At 40.7% G+C, this 20,150-nt stretch overlaps 1 protein-coding gene across 3 annotated transcripts in view; it reads left to right on the plus strand.

The window, feature by feature from the left end:
* Positions 1–20,150, plus strand: part of CTBP2 (C-terminal binding protein 2) — a 249,470-nt gene that overhangs the window by 113,297 nt on the left and 116,023 nt on the right. Inside the window, exon 1 of one of the 3 annotated variants that reach the window (XM_048505312.1) lies at positions 24–42. The exons of the other annotated variants lie outside the window; for them this stretch is intronic. The gene's annotated coding sequence lies outside the window, so the exon portion shown is untranslated. Of the gene's footprint in view, positions 1–23; positions 43–20,150 lie in introns of those variants that run through there. 3 annotated transcript variants of the gene reach the window in all.

Here is a 20,150-nt window from a genome sequence, read left to right on the forward strand (position 1 = left end):
ATACTGAGGCTACAATGTGTACAAGTATCTATACTACTTATTGTGAGTATATCTGGGACTGTGTGTTCTGTATTTTTTTTAAAAATCGGACTCTATCTCCCCCGCCCCAATTCTGCAACCTGTATAAGATGTGCAAAGCATGAAATTTGCATCATTTACTTTTTTTGCATAATTTATTCTGCTTTATAAGGAAAGTCAATGAACAATTTAGTGTGCTGAAGCCCATGTCTCTGAGTATCACAGTTCTTATTCAACAATCTTCAACGATTTCATTGCATCCATGTGGACTACAAGTGTAAATACTAAGATTTTCAGGAAGTTTATGTGCTGAGTGTTGTTTTCTGTAGTGCTTGTGTGGAACTGATGTTCCTGTATTTAATCTTTCTCTCATCCTAATTGATCTCATACAGTTGTTATGAGGCTAAAACATTGCACTAAGTTTCTGGAGGTTAGATGTGGCGAATTGAAATGTAATAAATTAAGTAGCTGCTTCCTCAATTTGAGTGTAATCTATGGGTTGCTCTGTTTATTTAGGGCCCTTTGTTTATTTAGAAAGTCTCAATACTTGGGAATTTATAAAACCTGCAATATCCATAAAACTGCCAGTGTTGCAAAATGCAGCAATAATTCAGGTGAAATATTTAAGCCATTCCAGAGTTTGCTGTGTCCCTGCGTTGATCCATTGTAGAGCTTCATTTGGTAGGAATCAGCAGTTTTACATGGCAATTATCTAAAAGTTCAATAAAGAAGTTTAAGTGGATAAAAATTTACTCTTGGTTTTCTTGAGAAAAGTTTGATGTAACGTAATGTTAATTATTCAAATTTCAGACATGTGAATGACATTCAGCTTTTTGCTTTCTATCCCAGAGCAGGTTTCACACAACGTAATCTGCTATGTTGCAGGCTTTCACTCTGAAAATAAATCAAATTAAATAGCTGTGAACATCTTCCCACTTGATTTTCCCATATTATCTGTACAAGTTTGTTTTATCAGCAAAGTTTACAGTTGTTAATTGATGAAAAGACTATATGAACTTGGCCTTTCAGATACCGAAGTTTCTTCTATTTTCAATATTGGACTGCATTAAAAGCTGTAAGACTGAGCAAAAAGACAAGTTTAGAAATAATTTCTGATTCCTTTGTGCATGAATTTCCTGTTTGTTTGGAAGAGCTTGAGGGAAGTGGCTATTCTTCACGAAGACAAACTGGACACCCAAACAACAATTTGTGCCAGAATTTGGGAGTGGGTAGTTGTCATGGCTGGGAGCTACTTTTTACATTGTGTGTCACTAGTTGTGCAAGCTAAGGCCCTTTCCACACGGGCCTTTTACAGCGTCCTAGGGATGACAAAAATGCCGTCCCTAGGGAGCTGTTTGCATGCCCTCGTTCCCCCCCGGCGGCGCAAAGCTGCTGTTTCCAAACCTCACTCCCTGAGTGAGGTTTTCTGGAAACAGCGGCTTCCAGCCACTGCAGTGCGAACGGCAGCGGCTGGAAGGCGCCATCCCCCCCTTTTCTCCGGAGCGGTCGCGCAGGGCAGGGGGGCATGTCCCCTGGCCTCGGCGACACCCTGGAAGGTTACAGGGAAGGTAAGTTGATCGGGCAGCGCTGCGCCATCTTCCCTGTCTTTACCGGGACCGTTCGCGAGCGGTCGATGATAATGTGTTGGCATTATCGCCCGTGCCTCCCCACCCCAGCACAGCCCATGCGAGGCGGCCTAAGTCACAGTAGCCTTTCATGGCGAACGTCCCGCGGTGTGTGTGTGTGTTGGCATTGTATACGTACTAATACTCTCCCCTAATTCCCCAGAAAGTACATGGCCAGTGGCATGCGGAAGCGGCCTAAGTCTGATAGCCTTTTTGTTAGGTTCTGCTATGGGCCAAACTACATGATAGAATTACTAGTGATTAGTACATATGAAACATCTGGGCAGAAGCACTCTTAAATAACCGGAGGAATACTGTACATTGTCCAATAGTTAACAGTATTCCACCTTCTCCCAGCCTCAGTTTGGAGCAGGCTCAATTTTCCTGATTTTTTTTAAACCAGAGAATTTTCTGAAATCTTAGAATGACTTGACTAATTCTAAACAGTGTGGGTCTGAGGGAAAATGCCTTGAAGGTAATAGCAAAGAAGGAGGTTGGAGAGCCATACAGAAAGAGCTCAGGGCTACAGGATGGGGACCCCTGCTACTAATGCTACTAATGCCTCCCATTACTTCCCTTTCTCCAAATAATTCTTACCAGAAATATTGATTTGGCGAAGATGGGTTTCTCAGATTTTCATTTAAGCCCCAGTGTCTTGCAAGCGGCAGGTTCTCAGCACAAGTTACCTGGGTTTTGTATGCAAGAACTTCCTAATGCTTATTAAGACCAGAAGCCTGGGACATTACATTTCCCAGGGATTGTTGGCCTGGGAACTTCCTGTTGATGGGACTCTTAGATCAGAAGAAAGCCCATGGAGTAGGTTTATCCTCTGAAACTCTTTTAATTTCTGCTGCTTGGAGATAAGAATAGGAAAAGGACAACCGTGACTTATTTACAAGCTGAGCAGAAATTCAGAGATTTTGCCTTGAATGGTAAAAAGCTCATTAGTTTTCCACAGGGATTGTCAATAATTCATTTTCAGATCTCCCAGTTTTGAAACTGCATCATCAGTATTAACGACTGGCCATGTCTGAGGCAAGGAGAATATAGGCAGAACAGAGTTGGCTGGTAAGCAGAAACTAACTTGGCTGGGAGCTAAGAGTATAAAATGCTGGCATCAGTATGCTGGCTACTGGCAGGAGCAGGATGTGGTAGCAGCTGGTGGATAAGGAGTTCTATGAAAGGGGATGAATGCTATCAAGTCACCAAGGAGGGCAGTTCCTTACCTACCGTCTGATCATCAGCCTTTACCTGAAGACTGTCTGGATCTCCTGTCATGGACCAGCCAGATCCAGGAGTTATTGAAGACTCTGCCGAAGAAGAGTCAACAGGCAACCCTGGTTTCCCCTGTGAGGCCAGATGTAAACTCACAGCCAGAAACCAGCAGTGACCCCTCAGCCCTCTAGCTCAGAGCCACCTATGGCAAGTCAGATGCCAGCCTGCTCACTTTCCTCAACACTAGAGCCCCAGGAACAGAATAGGAGGACAACATGCAGGGCCCTACAGGACAGGAGATGAAGCGCATATTTGGAGCCCACCACAGGCCTTGCATGGACAGCAAGGATAAGTATTCACAGGTGTAGGTCTGAGGCAGCTGCCCGGGCAGAGCATTATAGGCCCTCTGTATAGTGTTGTAGTTATATGCACCTGGAAAGGACATAGCTGCAGGGATGCATTGTATCAAATTGCTGCTGATCTTGGGACTCTTGCTCTGAATTGTCTATTCCATCTTTACCTTGACCTGAATTCCTGGATGTGCTTTTGGATAACTCTGGGACTGATCACTGTGAGAAGTATCCTATAATGTAAAAGGCAAGCCATGGTGGCGATGATTCACTTTCAGCCAATCGCTACATATGACTCACATCCAGCCAGTCGCCCCACACCCACCCACACCCATGCCTTGGGGGCGGGGCTTACACAGAATGAGTCAAAAACAACACAAAGAAAACAGTGAAATGTGACTGTTACTCTCTCTCTCTCTCATGCTTGCCCTTCTTCCCTACTGTTAATAACAGTCACTGTGCTGTCTGCAGCTGCCTGAGGAGAACTAGGTGCAGGCATTAGCTGTTCCCTGTGGAATGGTTGCAACTGGTGATGGCCACAAAGTGCAGTTAACTGTTGCATGGTGGTGATGGCCACAAATTGCAGTTAACTGTTGCATGGTGATACAGGCATCCAGGAAGAGAAGGAGACAGAAGAGAGAGCTGGTGACTTGGGGCCGAGGGGGGAGGAAAGGCAGGGGAGTCGCCACTCTCAGTGGCCACCATTAACCCTTGTGTGCCGATGCACGAGTCTGGGAAGAGAAGGGAGCTGTGATGCAGGGCCAAGGAGAGGGAGGAAAGCCACCAACCAACCTTTTTCTAGAGCTTGTTGTATTTGTACAATGGGCTTTACTGCTAGTATAAGTATACTGTTTTATTATGGATGCACCTCTGCAGATCCTGGGTTGTCTCTTCCCACCTCTGCTCTTGTGTATTTGTGTTGAGGAAACGGGCTTCCCTCTTTTGTCTTTCTCCATCTTTAGCATATGGCACAACAACTCAGGCTAGATAATTAGATTGCCAGGATGCCCAGAGGACAGCAAGCTGGATATGGAAAAGAGTAAAAACACTCTGTTGTGGACTGCTTGCTCTTTTCCCAGGTAGCTTTGGTGGTGGTAGTTTCACTTTTCTTGTCTGTGGCCAGCTTGTTTTCATCTCAGCAGCCGCTTGGATACTGGGATCAGAGTTCAGAGAATGAGAAGGGTGGAGGGTCACTGGAGAAGAACATCACAGATGTGCTGGTAGTGATGGTTCACATCTTAGCTGTCCTCCAGTACCTCAAGTGGTGACTGTTTCAAGGGAAGACATCTGACTACCACAAGCCCTCCCAAGTAATGACCTTGCCTGCTTGCAACAGGGTTTGGGGTGCCACACTGGAGAATGGTAGCAGAAGACCTACAAGTGGCATGTCGAAGAGCCACGTGTCGTGCCTGAGCCACTGAGCAAGTTACGACTGACCTAGAGAGTTTTAAAGAATGAAGACTTTAAGGATGCTGTCTGATGTTACTTTTGCTGTATGAGACTTCACCAAATCTCTTGGGAAGATCTAGATAGGATTAAATAACTTTAATGGGCTGTATCATTCTACTGTTTGACAGTGCCCTCTTTTTTGTCTTTCAAACAAACTTTGAAAAATGTAATTTCTCTCTGCCTCTATGTGCACCTGTCCATATATTAACATTATCCTTCATCACTACTCTTTTTTTTAACAAAGGGGAAAAAAGATGTATCTTTATTAGCCCTTTGCATGAGAAGAATAGAAATTCAAAGCTGGTACATGTAAACTTGAAGTTTGGCAGTGATTCCTTGCCATAAAAGTTCATGCTCTCACAATGGGAACCATTCATCGCCCAACAAATTACTTATTCCTGTTGATGATGGCGTCTATGAGTATTGTCAGATACAGTTAAAAACTAGGCCAAATGTTGCCCTAGAGCAACGGCTACATCTGTATGTTTCCAAGCAACTTGGTGAGTTGGTTCATTTACAAAGGGCTCTTAAAACATTCCATCTGGTTTCCAACCCAAGATGCGACCACCCCAAAGAATGATCTAATTCCTCTGCTTTTAGACTTGGAATCTTTTCACCACTTGCTTTGGAGCAAGAAATCCAAGTAATAGCCTTTAGGAGCAATTAGATCCACATGTCAGCCTATTTGTATGTTGAGCATGTTAGTTGCTCATATTTCAACATATGTATAGTCCGGCTGTGAAAAGCATAGCCCCCCCTCCCCCCCGCTTCCTAAAACAAATCACAGATCAGGCAGAAAAAAGCTCTTTTCAATATTGTACTCTTACATCTGATTTGGCATGTTGCATGCATAATAAATACTGTCAGTAAAATGGCATCTTTAGTTACTTTCTTCAGCAGATAAAAAAATATTTGTACATTTTAAAGAAAGTATCGTACTATGAACCTAAACAAACTAACAAAGTATATAAGTTGTTACTAGAGCTTAAGACGCTACATGAGCAAGTCAAGACTCCAATGATTAAATGGGAGGAAACTATTGATAGGCCTATTCTACTGGGAAAATGGACTACATATTGGAGGAATATAGATCTATTTACCCCATGTGTATCTATAAGAGAAAATAATATAAAAACGTTTTATCGTTGGCACTATATAGTTGGCTAGGATGTATAAAAGTTACTCACCTGTTTGTTGGAAGTGTGATGAAGCAGTGGGGTCATACATGCATATATGGTGGTCCTGCAAGAAAATAAAAAAATTGGCAAAAAATACATAAACAAGTATTATTATTATTATTATTTATTTAATTTGTATACCGCCCGATCCCCGAAGGGCTCCGGGCGGTGAACAACATTCAGAAAATTATAAATATAAAATTTGAACTCAATATGGAAACATACCTGTTGAGCCCGGTAATTGCAGATCTGTCTTTCCCAGCTAATGCACAAAGGTTATTTTTCTATTTAGTGACAGCGGCAAGGATATTATTGGCGGCAAAATGGCGAACACCAACATTCCCAAACATGGAAGAATGGATCCATAAAGTACAAGAAATGAGTATAGCAGATATACTGTCGCAGCATATAAGAATGACAAATCAATCTCAAGATATAGTTAAGATTCAAAATACCAAATGGGAGGATTGGGATAACTATGTAATGACTAGATATAATTTATAGAAATAATATAGTATATAGAGGATTGCAAAAGTACAAATATATGATTGTTAAAAGTAATTTCTTCTTTTAAATATGATTGTTAATGATTGTTAAAAGTAATGATTGTTAAAAGTAATTTCTTCTTTTAAATACAAGAATCTCATAGACTGTAGAAAAAAATTTTTGATAGATGTGAGTCTTTAGGTGCTGTATGCCAAAAAAACAAAGTAAATAACGAAATATAAGGATGAATGGAGGGAAGTCACTCCCTATTTATCTTTGTTCTTTTTTTCTTATATATATAACTTTATTATATATATATATATATATATATATATATATATATATATATATATATATATATATATATATATATATATATATATATATATATATATATATATATATATATATATATATATATATATATATATATATATATATATATATATCCACTATCCTATACGTTATTTAACTTTTTTATTTAATGTTTGTTTGTTTTTAGGTTTGTATGACTGTTTCACTTTTTTTCTTAGTGTCCTATGCTTAATCCATAATATTTAGAGAATAGAGTTTTTTTTATTCAGACTAGTAAGCAATATTTATCCTCTATTTCCTTATGTTATTCTTGTACGTATAGGCTAAACCAAATGTATATGCAAAGTACAAAATGTATTATATGCACTCTGTAAATCTTTTTTTTCTTTTCTAATTTTATTACACAAAATTAATAATAAAAAATAATAATAAAAAAAGAAAGTATTGTACAGATTGCATGTTTTCAACCAAACAAATTGTACCAGGCTATGGCCACACAGCCTGGACAACCCATATTGCTGGTTGATTCTGGCTGTGCAAGCCTTCAACAATGCATACTAACAAGTTTCCTTTCCTTGTACAATCTCACGCAACTGTAGCATAGTGCACAAGTACAGTGACATCACTTTGTCCCTATTGCCTCATTGAAAATGTCTCTGTTGCCATTCAGTGCCTGTACAGATTTACGTGTGGTTTAAGATGTGGTGCTTATGTAGTTATCTTCCTTTCCATTCCTTGCTCACAATACCTTTTGATGGCACTCCTATACATTGTAGAGGTATTCCTTTGAGCTCCTTTGAGCTCCTTTGAGCATTCTCTTTATAGTAATAGTATTTTATAGTAATAGTATTTTGCTAACTCTGGTCAGCTGACATTGAATTATATTAGTGCAATACTTGCAAGTGAGACATTGGGGCTTAATTTTTTCATCATCTCTGGCACTTGACCATAAATTTTTCCTTTTTCTCCTTTAGGAAGGCAAGGAGACGCTAAAACATACATTTTTTAAAATCACCTTATTGATACACGTTTTGCAATTAATAATTTAGACATACAGATAGCTTATATAAGCTAGTATTATATGTACTAAGAGCAGTTTGGCTGTTGTGGGTTTTCTGGGCTTTCGGGGCATGATCTGGTACTTTTTGCTCCTAACATTTTGCCCCCATGTCTGACTGCCGTCTTCAGAGGCATGTCATGGTAAGATGTGTTTCCAGATTTGGGCCGGGGGTAGGGGTGGGGGTTCCATTTGCAGAGATGGCTTGGAACTGTGCTGATGAGTTTGCCCCCTCTGCTGGTGCAAGAGGGACCTGCACTGGCAGAGGGAGCAAAGGTTCCAGTGGTTGGCTGCCCCTCCCCTTCAGCAGTGAAACCTGGAAGTCTGGGTCCTTGTGGAAGTGTGCTGGTGTCTCAATTGGACACCAGTTTGTGTGGGGGGGGGAGGGGGTGGCCAGGGCGTTCCTGGAAGTGGCACTAATGTTTGATATTATCTACCCTGGTTTGTGGCTAGTTGTGCTTCAGCCTGAGTACTGAACTTATGCCACCCTTTTGGTTGGCGTAAGTCCATTAAATCCTAAGGAGGTCTTTCTGGCACTAAGGGAGGGGGTTGACTTTTTCTTTCTCCCTGCACCACCAGAAAGCCCTCTGGAGCCAACGGGGTGGTGCTGCAATGGTACCTTCCACAGCCACTGGGGGCTCTGCATTGGGCCGACAGCATGTAACATGCAACTGTGTCACAGACAGAAACACACCTACTGTGCCTCTGAAGACAACAGCCAGAGATGTGGGCAAAATTCTAGGAGCAAAAACTACCAGATCATATCCACACAGTCCAGGAAACCCACAACAGCCAGTTCATTCCAGCCATGAAAACCTTCAACAGTACACAAATAGTGTGCTTTTTAAATATTTCGAAACGAGAATTCGTAGCATAGTTTTAAAAGTTGATTTTTAACCAGTTCTGGCATCTGCTGTTTGTAAAAGCAAAGCTTGATTTATATTTTATACCATGGTTTCCTGTGGGAGCACTCTCTTAGGTTACAGGAAGTGTGACTGGGCCCAGAGCCACATACATTCCACGGTTCTTAATTTTGTCAAAGTAATAATAATAAAAGGCAATTAAAAAAATAAAATAAAGCAAGGCATTGCCAGTGTGTTTTTGAAAGGCTGACAAGGAAAGGTTTCCTGAACATCATTGAAGGACAATTGGCAAACAGAATTCCTAGCCTCCTGAGGTTGGAATTTGGTCAACAAATAAAGCACGTGGTGTTTTCACCTTGTTGTGTGTACCTACCTCTCTTACTTTCTTGAAGAAATTTTATTCTTCCCCCCCCTAGTTTCCAAGTTGGTTTTTTTGTTAACTTAGATAGCAGCATTTTGTTCATAGCTCCCTTGAGTGAAAATGCTCTTAAGATGCCACATGAAATTGTAGCAAGTGACAGTGTCTTGTCTGTTGATATACTTTGAGATAAGATAAAAATACAACCGTTGTACAATTAACAAAGGAATATTCACAAGATTTAGACAAAATGGAGTGAAGGCAAGGCAGTTTAAGAGTTTGCTGTTGATTTGCGAATAAAGGAAGGTGTCTCAGAATGGAAGGAGATGCACGCAGAGGCAAATAAACATGGAAAGCATCTGTGGCTAAAGAGCTGTTATACAGAAGTGTCATGGGAGGGCTTGTTTTGTAGAGAAAAGTGGATGGCTACTCCAAAGTCAATTGGAAGGGTTTCATAAGTTTCGTTAACACTAAGTTAAGCCATGTGTGGTTTTCTTTCAAGGAACATTGGCTTAACCAATAAGGACAAAGTAAATAGTGTTCATTTCCTGCTGACCTTGTAACATGAACAGATGTTTTCTCTTATAAGTACCATTAGCCCATTTTGCCGTGTTTCCATTTTCATAGGCTTGTGGGCTTCTAAACCATTTTAACCCCTTACACTACAGTATAGACAATTTATTATTCTTTGTACACATTGGGGCTTTTTTGGTATTCAGATCCACTGTCTTGTAAAGAAGCATTTTCTTATGTTTTTTTTATTATTAATTTAGTTTTGGCTGAAGCTATCACGCCCTCCCTAGTCTTTCTGCCTCCACAGGGGACAACAGATGTTTCCTCTGACAAGCTCTGAGAGAGAGACTTTTGCAAAGGATTTTTCCCCTTGGGAAGTCATTTTATTTTCCAAAACACGCACAAATACACACCGCTCCTTCCAGTTTCTCTCTTGCTATAGTGTTAAAAAAACACCTCATGAGGGCTTTTTGTGGCAGTGTTAAGGATTTTGTTTTGTCAAGCTTGCAGAGAATTCCTGTAGTAGAGATTAGACTCCTAGAGGTGATGGTGAATTTGTATTGTAGTAAGGCTGTATCAGAGATCCTTCTACAATAACCAAATCATTTGCTTTCTAAGCTTTTAATGATGATGAGGGCAACTTGTGTTTTGTTTTAGGACAGCTCACTATTAAATGTATGTTAAACTAATTTTTTAATACAAATGAGATTGTACCCAGTACTAAAGAAATATGCTACATGTAGATTTAATGGCTTATGTTGAATTTTTAAAAGATTGACTAATGTAACAGTTTTGCGGTCACAAGAGTTTAGCTATAATTTGAGCAATAATTTTATCTATACTTGCTAAAGACCTGGCATAATACACATGAACCATCAACATTTGTGTGTAACTGTCAAGCATCTGAAACTATAAAAAAAATTATCAGGAAATGACCTATGACTAACATAGAGTAAGGATGGTAGTATGTGCATATCCACTGAGACACAGACAAATGTCTACAGAGAAAGAAACAGTATGCAATACTGTACTATAATACATTACAATTCAGTATAGAGCCATGTATGAGCTGTTAATGCCCATGGGAATTGAGACTTGTGGCAACATTTTTTTATTTTACAAAATTTGTACACGACTTTTCTTCCCTCAAAATGGCAACTAAGGTGGCTCACAATTTAAAACATACATAATAAAATCACATTTTAAAACTGTTAAAACCAATAAAACACATCATTAAAACAATTAAAACCAGAGCTAAAATACATACAAAACATAACAACAGTGAAATATTGGGCAGGAAGAAAATGCCAAACGAAGCAAAACAAAGAGGACAGTTGATTCTCCCCATGGAAAGAGTTCCAGAGTTTTGGTCCCATAACTGAGAAGTTCACCTGCTTTATCTCAGAAACCAAGGGCACCCAAAGCAGGCATCCAAAGATGACAGTAATGGTCTGTTAGATTCATAAGGGTATGTTAGTGCATTGGGTATGTTAACCCCAAACCATATATCAGTTTAGGACTTAAGCAGTCTGTGGACAGTATCACAAAAAATGTGCATTTCTGGTATTAAATGGAAAACTCCTGTTTGCTGTTGTCTATGTAGAGTGTCATCTGTGGTGAAATTCTTTGCATTGATGAGAAAACATATTGTCTTAATCAGTGAAATTTCTCCAAATTCTAGGGAAAATTCTAATGCATAAGGTACCACTTACCTTTGTCCTCAAATCCTGGCTACCTCCCAGGGAGCCAGAAAACATGGAGAAGGTTCAGGAAGACATTTGTCTTGATACAGCTAAGATCTAGAAGAAGCTTCTAAGTATTTGCAGAAATAGGTTTGCTGTAGCAGAGAAATATCTCTGATTTTACCTTCTGCACTGTATCCTTATTGAAGGTACTGATAATTATAAAGATAATTGTGGTCCTGGATAAAATGCAATTTAGGAGTTGTGTTCCTAAATGAGAAAACATAAATATTGATTCAATGAAGAGCCGTTAATCTGTTTTCTGGTTTTTTTATTTAAAGGCATTATGATTCAAAGTTATGTGGTTGTTTAACTTATATCTAAGACATTATTTTGAAACATTATTGCAAAGTTTAATACTTAGGGAAATTATCTTTTAAATGAAATGAAATGAAATGAAACCTTTAATGGCAATTATATATGGAAATATAAAAAATGAGCCTGTACATTAATATTTGGGGGGAATACCCATCCCCGATTCTTCAAAGGCAGTTTAGAAAAAATGGGGGCCACCTATCAGTGATTACTTTTGCACTGGTGTCCAGAGAGGTCTGTGATTAATATCTGGCAATGGTTGGCTTGCACTTTTGGTACCTGGAGTGTGTTGTTTGTTACAGTGTTATGACACAGATACTTTTTTGGGGGGCAGACTGCATTAATATTTGGTAAAACCTCTTCAGGTTGCATGGCAGAAAAGAGGTAAGAGTTCAGGTGTGAAATTTTGTTAGTTCATCAAGTCTTTGGGGTTACCTCCAGTAATATTAAAGGGAGATAATTTTATGTTGCATATGTTCACAATTTGCTATCCTTTGTAAATAGACACTGGATAACAGTTTCCATTTTTGGTTTTTCATGGTTATAACTTCAGGTCCAGCAAAAAATTGTCAATACATGGAAATATCTAAGCGGCTCTCATTGTTTTAAGGGTTTTTTTTTGTCTCCATCTCTTTTTCCCTTTTCCTGTTCTATGAGGGACATTAAAATTGGTGAGAGGGAGGAGGATTTATGCGATTTTGGATTTGACAGCATGAAAACTTTGTAGAGTTAGAAGAAAATTAGTATTAGCATCCTATTAATGAAATTAATTTCTTGAAAAAATCCAGAAAACAAGGTGACAGATAAACGGGTAGTGTTGGCAGCTGAGCTGTAATATGGAGTACAAACTGAGTACACAGTGGAAAGGTGTAAGAAAACGGATGCCACACACATTAAGTAAGTAACCATACAGCACAATGCAGATTGGGTGGGAGCTCCATGGTAGCTAGGGTGGTGCCCCACCACCTTCAACAGGGTTTCAGATGATGCAGAAAGGAGACAAAACTGAGAAACCTCCTGCTGCTCAAATAGTTCCATTGGAGAAAAAGACTTATGCCACACTTTCTTAAAGACACTATCAGGTCACCTTAAGTTGGCTGCAACTTGATGGCACTTAAGACATGTGCGCGCACACACACAATTTTATCGTGCCTTCCCTCTAGGCAGCTCAAACCAGACACCATTGGTCTTCCCTCCTCAGTTTTAACCTCACAACAGTTCTGTGAGGTAGGTTAGACTGAGAGTGAGTAACATGGCCCAATTTCACCCAGCTAGTACTTCTGTTACAAAAGGATAACTATCCACTTGGGGAATGAAACCTTTTAAATTGTACTTTTATCCTATGATACGCATTAATTGTAAGAACAGCATAAGAGCTGGCAGCTTTGGAGGACTTACCTCACAAACCATAAACATATTAAATGTATTGTCAGAGGCTTTCACGGCCGGAATCACTAGGATGTTGTGGGTTTTCTGGGTTGTATAGCCGTGTTCCAGTAGTATTTTCTCCTGATGTTTTGCCTGCATCTGTGGCTGGCATCCTCTGAAGATGCCTGCCACATAGGCAGCCAAAATGTTGGGAGGAAATACTACTGGAATATGGCCATACAACCTGGAAAACCCACAACATCTTATCAACATGTCAAGTTTGTTTCAATATTATCAGTGGGATATCTGCAGAAAATGGTAACCAGGGCAAGTACTGAAATTGCACCTTCCCCCAAAAATTGCACTCTTGAGGGGGGCAGAGAGAAAGATTGCCCTCAACCTCTTGCTTACTTGGCAAAACTCACACCTTTCCAACCATGTGTTCAGCCAAGAGCTCCCCCCTGCTGCCGGCGCCACAGGGTTGTATTGCGCTTGGCTCGATGCTGGCCTTGCTGCCTTTTCAGCCAACTGATGACGTGATCCTGCCTTGCAACAGTCATTCAGAGTTACATCCAGTACCCAGTGACGTTGCAGGGGCTCCAGGCACTGGCTGAAGGTTGAATTGTCTTGGAATGGAGGAATGATAGGCAGCCAGCAGTGTTGCAGAGGCATGTGGTGGCAGCACTCTGAGGGTTGGCCAGAGAGTCTCCGCCGGCGTCAGGCCGGTGGAGGCTGATGGATAGGCAGTGAAAAGCAGCTCTCATGGGGGGAAGGGGTGGCTTCACATGACACTCGAAAGTTGCGCCTGGGGCATTGCCCTCCTTTGTCCCCTCCAGGCATGCAGCTGGGTATTATAAGTTAGGATTCCATTTCATTTCCCATGCTGGAAAAAAAAATTGCTATCCTTTGCTATCCTTTGCTTTCCTCATGCTCTGAGTGGAATGTGATTGTGATTCTCCAGGAACTGTGCACAGTGCCAATAGAGCAGTAGTGTAAGGGCGAGGTAATAAAATAAATGAATTCACAAACAAGCCCAACATCTTTCTTGAAGCACGTTTATGAAATAAATCATTGTATTGTTTAGTCTCAGCCCACATATATTTTCCAGCTGTTGCCAAGATGATTTTTGAGTTACAGTGTTGTAAGTGATTATCTTAGATATTTTCCACTTCCTTTCAGTTGATGAACTTCACATGGTGTCGAAAATACTTTTAGTAAATCCAGATTGCTGCAGCTTTTTTTTTATGTCAGTGTTAAGGTTTTGCTGCATTTTTACCTCTCAGACATTTCTGTATACTCACACTTTTAAACTTAACCTTTCTTTCTTTTCCAGAGTAGCAATGAAATCATAATGTATCTGCCAGGCAGCATAATGTAAAAGAAATTGTATTTGTGCCTTTTTGTTTAATTGACATTATATAAATTACTTCAGTAAATTTTATACACTAGATCTTATAAATTGCTTCAGTAAATTTTATGAAAAATATAGATGGGGGATCTCTGTTGTGAAGCACATCTGCTGCATATTATTTTTTTGAATCCTACCTCTTGGATGCTTCATGCAGCTAATAGTCACTGATGGATAGAGTTGCCAACTCTGGGTTAAGGATTCCAACTTCCAAAATAGCCATTTTCTTGAGGGGAAGTGATCTCTGTGCTCTGGAGATCAGTTGTAATTCTGGGAAATCACAAAGGTCCACCTGGAGATTGGCAACCCTATTTATAACCTAATAGAAGCTTAATCCAAGTGTACAAAATGAAACAACCATAAAAATATACTAACAAAAAACCCAGACTGATATGTCAAAAATAAAACCAGAAGCCATCATGTTGATAGTTATGCAGGTCAAAGATGTGTCAAAAGCAGCACCTTGTCCTTGCAAGTATCTATCTATCTATCTATCTATCTATCTATCTATCTATCTATCTATCTATCTATCTATCTATCTATCTATCTATCTATCTATCTATCTATCTATCTATCTATCTATCTATCTATCTATCTATCTATCTATCTATCTATCTATCTATCATTTCATCCTATTTCCCTAGAAAACCTGTGACAGCATACATTGTTTTCCACGCTGTCACAGCGTGGCCATTATAGGGCAGGTGCAGGGTGGCTCATACCCATGTGTAACTTAAGGAACGTAACTCCTTGTGCCAGAAGCCATGAAGGCTGACTGGCTCCTTTAGCACTATAGGCTGCATTAATTTCAGAGGGATGCTCTCCAGATACAGCTGAGACTGTTGCTGAAGTGAATGCTTGTATAGATCTTGACTGAGAAGTGCTAGCAAGTGGTTCCGGAAAGACTCTGGCCCTTTCAGCACAGCAAAAGTACAGCAGGTTGCAGTCGGCATAAAGCAACCCACTATCCTGTTGGCGCGTTCGTATGCCTCTGTGCAGGCAGCGAATGGAGCCGCGCGGAGACACAGGTTTTTTTGTTTCTCATCTCCCTCCGCTGCATAGCTATGTGGACAGGCAGGCATGAACCACCACAGCCATGCTAATGCTCCTATGTCCCTGCGTGGCTACGCAGCTGCCAGGCGGGACCTTGGAAAATGGAGGGTAGCGCGACCGCTGAAAGCACTTCTCAGCTGCTGTTTGCTTGCATATGGCTGCAAGCCGCAATAAAACAAAAGAATCGCAGATAGTACGATTCTTGAAAAACCCAGGTGGGAAGGAAACATCGTGCAGACTCGCATTAGGAGCAGGATTTGTGCAAAGCTCCCCCCCCCCCAAGCGGGTTTTATACTGTCGTTATCCCGTGTTTATTGGCCCGTGCGGAAGGGGCCTCTGCCTTTCAAAAATAGCCATCTGTAGCCATTTCAAATGTGTTCTGTTCATACAACAAAGAAAAAGAGGAAAGAAAATGGTGCACAAGTCGTAAATGTCCATATATTTATATTTAAATTGTGTCATGTGGCATAAAGGATTCCTATTCCTAAACTGCTAGAAGGGTTAAGAGTAGTAGTTGATTCGTTCATACACTGTATGTCTTTGCAGCATCCAGGTAAGTGGGCATCCAGAGTGGGCCTCTAAAAGTGTCAGATTGTAAATCCAGACATCTAAGATCTAAACTTATTTCTTAAAATGCTTTTGGACACTGGCTGTCATATGATCATTCCTCTTAGGCCCCTTCCGCACACGCAAAATAATGTGTTTTCAAACCACGTTCACAACTGTTTGCAAGTGGATTTTGCCGTTCCGCACAGCTTCAAAGAGCACTGAAAGCAGTTTGAAAGTGCATTATTCTGCATGTGCAGAATAAGCCTTAGATTATTTGAGAACTGTAAATGTGCCATTGGAATTTTGTATTTGGACTCACAATTTGTTTGACCCCTAAAAACAGCTCTGGGGAAGAGAAATATGGTTATGGTGCTTGGGAAGGAGGATCTTAGCTATGTCCTCCTCCCCAGGTTGCCCTCTCCAGTGCTGAAAATGGCTACCTTTTTGGCCTGTTAGGAAAAAGAGAGGAAAAGCAGTCTGGGTTGGGTCCTTTTGATTGGAGAAGTGGTGAAGGGGCGGGGGTTAACTCCTCCCAGCACAATGACCTCATTTCCTATTGTTCCCCACAGGAATCTGTGTGATGAGAATTCATAAGTATTGAAATGTTTATAGTGATTGAACATAACTGAGGAAAGATTCCTTAAAACAGGACTAAATATTTATATCCAACAGAGTTAAACATTTTTATCCCGCAGAATGTATCTCCTGATGACAAAAATAGTCCTTGGCCCATGCATAACTCACCTGGCAGAACCGCAGTAGCTGTGCCAACATGACTGAAGCCAGATTTAATTGGGAGAACATGTCAGTGGCCTGTGTAGTTTCTCTGTCCCCAAATGCTTCTGGGCTTCCAGGCAAAAAACAGGCACTTTGATCCAACAAGGGGGTTCTTAGGTGGATGAGAAGCCCTGTAAGATGTGCATATAGCATATGGGGCTCATATCCCAATCCAACTGCCACCTTTGCATGTGCAGAGGTATGCGCGGAGGGGGGGGGGGAGGTTGTTAGAAATTTGATCATAATGCCACTTAGCTATTTGGAAGGGGGAAGGGAACCTGAATTTAGTGCTTCCTTTGAAGTGTTGCTTGGTGTGAAGGCCAACTGTTATATGTAGCCCCAGCTCAGATGCTTCTTTTTTAAAAAGAGCCAAGTTGTTGTGTTAGGAAAAAAAACCACCCCCTCTTGAAAACTGAGTCATAAAGAATCATAATAAGTCAAGCATTGTAAATGCAGTCATCACCCCCTCTTACAGAGGGATATGCACATGCTCGTTGCATTCTGATAGTGGAAAGTAGCGGGACGAACCTGCCTCTGAAGAGAGACAGATGGGTGGCAGTCGGCTTTTGTTGGGGAGGGCATGGTGAGAGTTTTTCTTAGACGTAAAGAAAGGGAAGCAAACAGCAGGGGGGCCAGTCAGAATTCTAGTAATAGCAGCAGGGAGCAGCCAGGCAATGCTACTTTAAGCCTGATTTCATTATATAGATGGGAGATGTCAAGATACTGGAGTGAAGAACCCCAAAGGTATTTTGGATTTGGAAGGAGGGAAATTAAAAGGATTAAGCAGGAGGAAGAGAGGCTGGGCGGGGGCGGGGGCGGGGGCAGGATGGGGGTGGGGGGTGGGGAAATCCGTCACTACTTAGCTATAGTTTCTTTGGTGATGACTTAAAGGCTGCTGATGCTTAAAAGTGCCCCAGGGGTCCAGAACTAATAAATGCACGTGCAAACAGGTTCGGCTTTCGGTGCTAAAACTCTGAAGAGTTTGTAGACAGGTTAAGGAAACGTGTTTGCTTTTTCACTGAACATTTTTTATCTCATTTTCATTCTATGTATTGTCAACCAATGATTCCTCCCACTATCTGCTTGAATTTTGTTAGTGTTGCTGTCAAAGTTCCTGTTTGTTGGTACTTGTGGGTGTGCGTTAGCCATTCACTTCTAAGTCTATAATATATATAGATATATATCATATTTGGAAACACTTTTGTAGAAAATTAGCTATCCCATGGCCCCGGACTCTTAAATCTAATTTTTGCAAAGCTGACAACATAGGAATTTGTGCCATTATGTAGGGTAGGTTGCTCTTTTCTAAAATTGCCACAGACCTTCCAGCAGCTTTATCCAAAAAAATCTGGCTTCACTGGGACTTTAATTATAAAGTCCTATTTTTCTCAAGTGCCTGCTTGTTTGCTGCAGAAACATAGAAGGCCAGAGCCATAATGGTCTATTATGCTGGTGATCCATGGAATAATGCATCCCCAAGTAATAGCCATTATCTTCTGTAGTGGCACTGATTTGTGCATTAAAGGGACCCCTAGTAGGTGTTTCTAGAGGAAACCATAAAAGCGCTATAGGAACCGTTGCACTTCATTGCTTCAATAATCTGTATATTTTGCAATATGGAGTCACAACTAGGCTTTTGGCATACAATGGAACATTATGGCTGCAGATGAGTTGTCATAGGTTTAGGTTAATAATCTGTGGGTTGTTAGAATCCCAAAATAGCCATGATGCTGCAAACAGAAAGTGCCTACGAAGAAATCTGCACATTATACAGCTGATATAGAGTCCAAAGGTAATGCTAATATGCTGAAAAAATAATGTAGTATGAAAAGGACTGGCCTTTTGTTTGCTTTTTCCTTGCTCACGTGAAAGCTAAACATACACAGTAGCATGAGATTTTGGTTGAAGTGTCAAAAAACTTCTGGTCTCCTATTAAGTTTCTCAAGTCCAACGTTTCAAATGCTACAAGAAATGCCAAACTGCTGTTTCTGTTGTATGTTGTTTTGAGAGGTGCAGCATTTTACATTAGGGGATAGTGGTTATCTTTTGACGGACTTTGGTGTTTTAGGGTGTGGGACCTGCTGTAAAGTGAGGAGAAATCTTTGAACTGAGATGATTCAAATATGAGTCATGCTGCCTACCATATGCATCGGCTCCCTCTATCAACGCCACAACCTGGTAGTGTAAGGAATCCCTGGTTTGGCAGTCTAGTCCAGGATATTCCAGGAAGGAAGACTGGAAGAAAGCCAAAGACAAATCCCTGACCTGTGTCAAGAAGGGATGAGATTTAGGATGACTGGTGTGCTGTGGAAGAGGAAGAAGAGCAGCTAACACTGTGGAGGATGGGGATCAGTGGTGGGGTTCAGCAGGTTTGCACCGGCAGAAGCAGTTGTTAAAATGGTGCTTGTAAACAACCAGTTGTTAAATTATTTGAATCCCACCACTGATGGGAATGTAGACAGGGGTTTCATGTAACTGCTTTTGAGATCTGAATTTGATATCCCATGTTGAGGAACTTTGTTAGAGATTTTTGCCCCAGGCCCCCCCAGAAACCTGCAGCTGGCACTCAGAAGACAATCACGTTCTCCCTTTACTTGAGGCTTGTTAGAACATATTTTCCTCATTGCTAATCATCAGAAAGCAGCACCCCCCCAATTCTTTTTTAATTTTCCTTTATGTGCTGCTCTGTATAAGAAGAAAAGAAGTATGTTAAGTAACATGAATAGCTTTGGGCTATTTTATTTCAAGTTACTGAACTGCTACATGTAGATGAATGCAAGGCTTTAATGCAAGGCTGCTGTGTAAAAAGCACTTACTAAGCAAAGATTTTTTTTTTTTAAAAAAAGAAGCCAAACCATGATTCCAAAGATATTTTTAGAGTGAGAGAAATTCCTTCTGAATGTATTTGCCATAGTTCAATAGGTACAAAATTTTTGTTCCACTAAAAAAAACTTGAAGTTTGGGAATGTCTGGGATATATGAAGATGGCAGAATTGGAATTAGATATGCATAGATTTAAGTAAAAAATGCAGCACTTAGGGGAAATGATATAATTTTTGAGAACTCCTGGAGAACAGGAGGCGTCCCATTGCACAGATTTGCAAAGCCTAGTTAGGATGGGTGACACTTGACTTGACAACACTACATGTGAAAGTGATCTGGAAGTCTTAGTAGACTCAGGAGTACAGTGTCTAGAATCTAGATGAAGGGCCATAATAGTACCTCTCTATTCTGCATTGGTCAGACTCACCTGGAATATTGTGTTCAGTTCTGGGCACTGCAATTCAAGAAGGATATTGACAAGCTGGAATGGGTCCAGAGGAGGGCAACCAACATGGTAAAAGGTATGGAATCCAAGCCATATGAGGAGCAGCTAAGGGAGCTGGATATGTTTAGTTTGGCACAAAGAAGGTTAAGGGGTGACTTGATAGCCATGTTTAACTGAAGGGATGTCATGTTGAAGAGGGAGCAAGCTTGTTTTCTGCTGCTCCAGAGACTAGGACACGGAGTA

The sequence above is a fragment of the Sphaerodactylus townsendi genome, linkage group LG08, assembly GCF_021028975.2.
Source record: "Sphaerodactylus townsendi isolate TG3544 linkage group LG08, MPM_Stown_v2.3, whole genome shotgun sequence".
Lineage (NCBI taxonomy): Eukaryota > Metazoa > Chordata > Lepidosauria > Squamata > Sphaerodactylidae > Sphaerodactylus > Sphaerodactylus townsendi.